The following is a 7,621-nucleotide window of genomic DNA, read 5'->3' as shown; positions in this document are numbered from 1 at the left end:
TGGCTTAAAGAGGGGACAGTGGGTCCAACTCTGAGATGGGGATCTGGGAGGAGATGCAGTTTGGGAGAGCTACTGAGGCCGGTGTGGGACCCAGTGGGTGTGAGGGTCCCAGGGGACGTCCAAGGAGAGGTGTCCCGGACATTGTGGAGCCCCAGGTGTGGGGCAAAGAAGAGAGGCTGGGGCTGAGACGGAGGAAACCGCCCGTGGGCCTGGGTGAAAAGCATGGAAAGACAGCCAAGGGCAGGGATCATAAAGGGCCCGCCTTCCCAAACAGGAAGACGGTAACATTAGGGAGCAGTCAGTAGCTCTGGGGTGGCCATTGCTGTCTCTTCTACCGGGTCACCTCAGGGCCGGAGGGGCAGCTCTCAGGGGCGGGAGGCTACTGCGCAAGCGCACAGGTGGCCAGAGACAGCTGGTGCGCACGAGCCGAGGATTCCCGCTCAGATCGCCAGAACTAGTGCACGGGGTCACGTGGCAGCCACGTGCGGATCACTGTTGGAGCCCAACGGTAGGTACAAAGCTGCAGGGACTGGGCCCTCAGCCGTCCACCAGGCCCCTTCCCCAGCCCACAGACCCCGCCCTCAGACCTCCCCCCCCCCATACTCCTCCCTTCCTTCCCGCCCCTCCTACGCCCTCAGACCCCACCCCTTTATCAGACCCTGTCTTCATTACGCGCTCCCTTCCCTCAGCCCACGGATGCAGTCCTCAGACCCCTTCCTTCCCTCCGTCCCTTCTCATAATCCATAGACCCCATCCTAGCACACAGACGCTTCCCTAAACCTTAGTCCATGCCCCCAACCCTCAGACCCTCTCCCAGCCGACAGACCCCAGCCACTACCCTCAGACCCCTCCTCAAGCCTGCAGACCCTGCCCTCAGACTGTCCTCCTCCCTTGGACGCCTCCCTCTCACAGCCCGTAGACCCCAGCCCCTCTCAGGTCCTAACCCTCAGACCCCTCTTCCTCCAGCCCCTAGGTGGTCTTCAGACCCTCTTCCCCAGCCCCCAGACTCCTTTCCCTGGCCCAAATCCTATCCCCGTAGCCCTTACACCCTCTCTCCCAGACGGAGCGCCCAGCCCTCAGATTGCCATAGATCCTCTTCACTCCCAGACTCCCTTGGACCCCTGACCTGCTGTTCTGTAGCTGTCCCAGAGCCCACCCCTTTTCTCATTCTGATGCCTCTCTCCAAAGCAGACCCCTCCCGAATTGCCTTTTTTTCTCAGTCTGCCCCCCTGGACTCCCAGCCAGCTCTGTCTTTATTGCCCCCCAGAGGTCTAGTCCTTCACTTCCTCAAGCCCTCATGAGACCCGCTAGCTGATCCCTGGCCAGGAGCTGAGTCCAGAGCCCACAAATGCCCTCACTGCGTTCTCGCTTCCCCGTGGAGCTGGGCTCCGGGATCCAGGAGGCCAGGTGGGCCGTCTGCATCGCCTGGCTGTGGCCAGGGGCCCAGGCTGGGGCCTCAGCCGGCTCCTGCGGAGAGGTGAGAGTTCGGCTTCTGGAACTGCCTGGGGGGACAAGATCAAGGGGCAGAATGGAGGGTGCGACTTCAGTTGGCCAGTCAACAATTGTGTAGCAGGCACCTATCGTGTGCCAAGGCTCTGTTGTCTGAGATGGGGATTTATGGGTAAACATGGCCTTCTGGGTCATTGTGAATGAAATCTAATATGAGAATTTAAGAGAGTGATGAGAATGACGTAGAAAGGAGAGGTAAAGAGGATGGCCTTTCGGATAGGGTGATACTTGGGTCCCACAGTATGAGTCAGTCATGCAAACAGCTGGGGGAAGAGCACTTCAGAAAGATGGAATAGCCAGTGAAAAGGCCCTGAAGACAAAACACACTGGGTATGTGTAAGTAGCAGCAAGGAGCAAGGGGACTCAGGGAGAGAACTGAAGCGGAGGGGGCAGCAGGTACAGACAGGAAAGGGCCTTAAGAGGGGTGTGAATTTTGTTGGATTTTGTTCTGTGTGTGATTGGAAACCATCGGAGTTGTAGGCAGGAAATTAACACTATCAAATTTACAGTTTCTGTTTTTCATTGATTTTTGTAAGTTGATTGTGTATCCAGCCGCTTTCTGAACTTGCTTAATAGTTGTAATTGTGTGTTGATTCTTTTACTTTTTTGTTATCTGCAGATGGTGACAGTTTGGTCTCAGCTATTCAATCTTTAAACTCCGATCTCTTTTTCCTGTCATAAGGTATTGGCCAGAACTCCCAAACCTTGTTGTCAATGGACATCTCTTTCCTTGTTCTTGATATTAAAGAGAAGAGCCTATGTTTCTGCACTAGGTACCATGCTTGCTCTTTGGGTTTTGGTTTGTAATTTTTATCAAGTAAGGAAGTTCCCATCTATTCTTAGTTTTCTGCGGTGGGTTTTTTTTCTCCCTAATCATAAGTAGGTATTGAATTTTATCAAGTGCTTTTTCTGCATCTACTGATGCAGTTATACGTGATTTTTGTCCTTTAGTTCATGAATGTGTTTTGTTACATTGACAGATTTTCTTTTGTTGAATCATCCTTGCTTTCTGGAAATAGATCGATTGGGTTACCCTTTTTACTTTATTTAGGGGCTTTGCGTATATGATCATAAATTGAATTGATATATAGCTTCATTTCTGATTCTGGAAACTCTCATCTGGTTTTGGAGTTAAGGTCATACTAGCCTCATAAAAATGAGCCTTGCCCTCTTTTTCTATTTTTCTGTTTTGGAAGAACTTGTATAAGGTTATACATGAAATGAAGTGATTATCATAATGATTATATTGTGAAATGATTTGTGTTTTAAGATGATCCCTCTGCAGGGCAAGACAAATGCAGAAAACCAGTTAGGATGCCATTGCAAAAGATGGTAGGCTACTGAGTAGAATAGGATGCAGTAAATGTGATATTCAGAGGTTCCTGAAGGACCACATTTGGAGGGATTTTGTGGCAGAGACCAAGCTAGGTTGGACCAAGTACATGATTAATTAGTTGTGTCTGCCAGTTACGTAGGAATGCAAGGACAAAGACACCATGGGTATATGGGATAGAGTCTGGAGGAAGAGGCACTCAGGGATGATGGATGCAGAGAAACAGGGCTTGGGACATGAGGGGTGTGGAGATGAAGGGTTGGGAGGGGGGCTCTGAGCAGGATGATGGTGAGTAGGGGATTGGCAAGGGCATGGAGGCTGAATCCAGAGGAGGTTACTACCTGGATTCAGCTCTTAAACGCAGTGTTCAAAAATAAACTTGAGAGATTTCCTGATAAAATCCAGAGAGTTTGCTTTTCTTGAATTTGGTGCTGACCACATGGGACCTGTATTCATATAGTGAAGAAGAGCTGGGTGGAGCCTGCCTGCCCTAGACAGTGCACGAGGCTCCTATAAGCCCAAGTGCCCATGAAGTCCACTTCCTCCTGGCCCCTGGGTACCTTGGTGTGATTTTTTTTAAATAAATTTGTTTTATTTATTTATTTTTGGCTGCTTTGGGTCTTCGTTGCTGCGCGTGGGCTTTTCTCTAGTTGTGGCGAGCGGGGGCTATTCTTCGTTGCGGTGCGCAGGCTTCTCGTTGCGGTGGCTTCTCTTGTTGCCGAGCACGGGATCTAGACGTGCAGGCTTCAGTAGTTGTGGCACGTGGGCTCAGTAGTTGTGGCTTGCGGGTTCAGTAGTTGTGGCTCACGGGCTTAGCTGCTCCGCGGCATGTGGAATCTTCCCAGACCAGGGCTCGAACCCGTGTCCCCAGCATTGGCAGGCGGATTCTTAACCACTGCGCCAGCAGGGAAGCCCCCTCGGTGTGATTTTGACACCTCTGGGATGGGGGATGGATATTGGCATGGCAGGTAGATGTCACCTTGTTCCAGTTCTGTGGACTTAATGGTGAGGACTGTGTTGAGATGGATTCTGAGGCAGAGTCCCCAGCGGCTGGAAGGTAGGGGTTCCAGGACATAGAGACAGAACCTGGAGTCAAGGATCACCCAGTCAAGGAGGGACTGTGGGGGCAGGGAATTGGGAGAGGACCTCTGCCCCCGGAGTAAGGGGCAGGGGTAATCCTCAGCCTTGCTGCCCCTCCGTTGTCCAGGTAGATGGTGAGAACTCTGCTGGGCAGATGGCACTCTTCCTCGCGGCGCTTCTGGGCCACAGCTCTGCCGTGCAGCTCCTGCTGGCCTTTGGTGCCAGCCCCAACCAGTGAGTGGACAGGTGGTGATGCCCCACACTCCCAGCGCCCTGAGTCTGAGTCCCAGGGAGCCTGAGAGCCAGGGCTGTCTTCCCCAGAGGCCTGTCTCCCTCAGACCCCCTTCCATCCCCTGATGACCCTCCCATCCCCAGTGACCAGCCCCCATCTTGTTCTCTCAGTTCACCCCTTCTTTTTTTTTTTTTAAATGTATGTTTATTATCAAGATTTATGCTGTGACTTGCAAACCTCAAGGCACTTTTTTTTTTTTCAAATTTATTATTTTTGGCTGTGTTGGGTCTTTGTTACTGTGCGCGGGCTTTCTCTAGTTGCGGCGAGCAGGGGCTACTCTGCATTGCGGTGCGCAGGCTTCTCATTGCGGTGGCTTCTCTTGTTGCGGAGCATGGGCTCTAGGCGCACGGGCTTCAGTAGTTGTGGCTTGTGGCCTCTAGAGCACAGGCTCAGTAGTTGTGGCGCACAGACTTAGCTGCTCTGCGGCATGTGGGATCTTCCCGGACCAGGGCTCAAACCCGTGTCCTCCGCATTGGCAGGCGGATTCTTAACCACTGCGCTGCCAGGGAAGCCCAGTTCGCCCCTTCTTGTCCTCCAGTGACTCTTCGCATTCTCCCAGTGCCTCCCATGCTCACCGCGATCCTCTCACCCTCTCAGACTCCACTGTGTTCCCAAGTGAGCCCCCCATCTTGATCGCCACCTCCCATGATCGTAGTGACCCCTTTATCCCTCAGTCCTCCCATCCTGCACCTCCTGTCCGTGTTCCGTCCCTTTCCTAATCCATTACTGTTCTCATCGTTCTGCTGCAGCCGCTGCCTGGATGGCAGCACACCTGTGCATGCGGGCGCCTTCTCGGGCCGCAGCCTGGTGATGCTGCACGTGCTGCAGGCGGGGTGTGACCTGCGTCTGCATGACCAGCAGGGTCGCATCCCTGGGGAGTGGGCAGAGCAAGGCGGTGCCAAGCAGAGCTGGGAGGTGAGCCGTGGCTGGGGTGGGGTGAGGGCGTCAGGGTGGGCGGCCGGCCCACCCTGCCTCACCCCACGTGCCACCCCCTGTCTGGGTGCTGGAGCCGTTACAGCTCTGCCGTGCCCACACATCAGCACTGGTGCATGGCAGTGAGTTGGCACCCACTGCACCCCTGGGCCAGTTGCAGGCCAGCTCTGGACAGAGCCTGTGTGGTGGTCTGCGGCTGACGCAGGCCGACAGGTAACAGCCCACATCCCGAAGCCTGCCCACCCACCACTCCCAGCTGCCCTGGACTTACTCTCAGACGGCCCTTTACCCCAGGGCACGGAGGCTGGAGCAGATCAGAACCCCCCAAATCCCAGCCTTAGGGTTTGGCCAGGTAAGCGGGAGATGTTGGAGAGAGTGCAGACCACTCCGTCCTCTTCCTGCCTCATGGTCCCGCTCCCCACCCCCAGCGGAGCAGCTTGTGGCCACTGGGGCTGGTAACAGGCGGACCCCTCGCGGACCCCGAGGAGCTGCTGCCAGCCCGGGGCGGGCCCGACCGCACCTACGAGAGCAGCTCGCACACCCTCATGGCCAAGTGAGAGAGAGACCCCTCCCACACCCCTGCCTGGCTGTCCAGCAGAGCTCGGGGGAGAGGCCAGCTCTCCTCTGCCCTTACAGGGAAAACCCCCTTGTCTCAGGCCCACACTCTCTCCCCCTCCCCGTTTCTCCAGCCTCCTGTGGAGGGGCCACCCCGTGACCGTGACCGTGACCATGACCGTGCGGCAGCTGAAGGCACCTGGAGCCCAGCCTGACGTGCTAATGCCTGACCTTCAGCACTGCAGGTACGTCACCCCAGCCTTGCCCCCAGGCCAGCCCAGTCCTGCAGAGCAGTCTCCTGCCTGCCCTCCCGACTCAAGTGTTTCGGAAACAGAAGCCCAGGGAGTGTGGCGGTGGCCGCAGTTACAGTCTTCACCTCTGGGCCAGCGCTTGGCATGAAGCCTTCTTACTGGAGTGACCCCTCCCCATGGTACGTGGGTACCCAGTTCTGCGCACTGTCTTGTAGGCCTCTGAGAGGAGGCAGGTGTGTGGGGGGGTACCACGGACAGGGTGCTGGTTCTACCACTGCCAGGCTGTGTGACCCGGGGTCTCGGTTTCCCCTCCGTCTGGTGGCTGAGGCAGATCGTCAGCCCCTGGTGCGTGGTGATCTGTGCCCAAGAGCAGCCCCCTGCCCCGTGTGGGTTGGGGCCTCCTCATGAGTGGCCTGCTCTCTGCCTGCCCCGCGCCCTGCACCACCCCAGCCTGTTGCTGCTGATGGCACTGAGCCCCTCGGCCGACCCGTCGGGGCTCTGCCTTCTCTTCGAACCCGTGTGGCTGGGACCGAGAGAGGGGGGCCCCGCCCTGTGCCTGGCCACCTGCCGCTGCAGGCGCTGGAGGCCCTGCTGTTCCTGCAGGCCCGCTGGCGTGCTCCTGGCAGCCTCAGCTCCCATGCTGTGCAGCTGATGCGGCCAGGCCTGGCCAAGGTGGGCAGCCTGGAGCACGTGCGCCCACTGCACCAACTCTGGCTGCGGCCCAGGTGAGCGCCTGCCTCACTTGCCTGCCCCTGTGTCCCTGTCCGGCGGCCACTGGCTCACCAGGTTCCTCGGCCTCCACAGGCCACAGCAGGGCTACCCGTGGGGAGGCCCAGGCCCAGGGCTGCCCCCACCTCCCGAACTGTACCCGTGGTTGCCACTTGAGCTCATCTGCGGTAACATGCTTGCCGCCACCTCAGACCTCTACAGCTTCTGCATCCTGGCCCAGGAAGTCTTCACTGATCAGCGAGTGACCCCGCTCCCTGCCCCAGTGAGGCCCCCCACCCGTTTGGGTCCCCCAATTATGCTTCCGCACAGGAGAGCTTCCCTGGGCTGGAAGAGAAGGGCCTGAGGTGAAGGCTGAACTGGAGGCCGGTGAGAGCCCAGCCCTGGACCCCCTGGTGCCAGCCCCCTACCAGGCCCTGGTTCAGGCTGGGCTAGGTCTAGGGCCTGCTGACCGCTGGGGCAACCTGCAGAGTACACGATACCTGATGCGGAAGGCCATGGCTCAGGTATAGGGCAGGTAGGCCGGGGTGGGTGGTAGCCCTGGAACCTCAGGCAGGGCCCGTGTCCCACACCCAGCCTCCTCTCCACAGGACTCAGCCTCTGAGGTGAGCTCCCCAATGGACTGGACCACACTGTGCCCTTCACCCCAGGGTTCTCCACCAGGTTAGAGGGCAAGGACGGGATGGTAGCAGGTGCTAAGCACAGGTCAGCTGTGCCCCCACCCCATTCCAACCAACTGGTCTGTTCCCCCAGAGACGACGTACTATGAGGTGGCTCCCAGAGCCAAGACTGCACTCAGGCCTGTGCCCCCTGTGATGTCCCCAGGCCCCTCCCCATCCCAGGTAGGAGCCAGGACAGGAATGTGGAGGACCAAGGGAGCTGTGGGGCACCTGGGCAGCCATGCCAGCTCTCTGCCATCGCTCTCTGCAGGTCATGGGCCAC

Source organism: Balaenoptera acutorostrata, chromosome 19 (assembly GCF_949987535.1).
Source record: "Balaenoptera acutorostrata chromosome 19, mBalAcu1.1, whole genome shotgun sequence".
NCBI lineage: Eukaryota > Metazoa > Chordata > Mammalia > Artiodactyla > Balaenopteridae > Balaenoptera > Balaenoptera acutorostrata.
Note: the sequence above shows the minus strand (reverse complement) of the source record.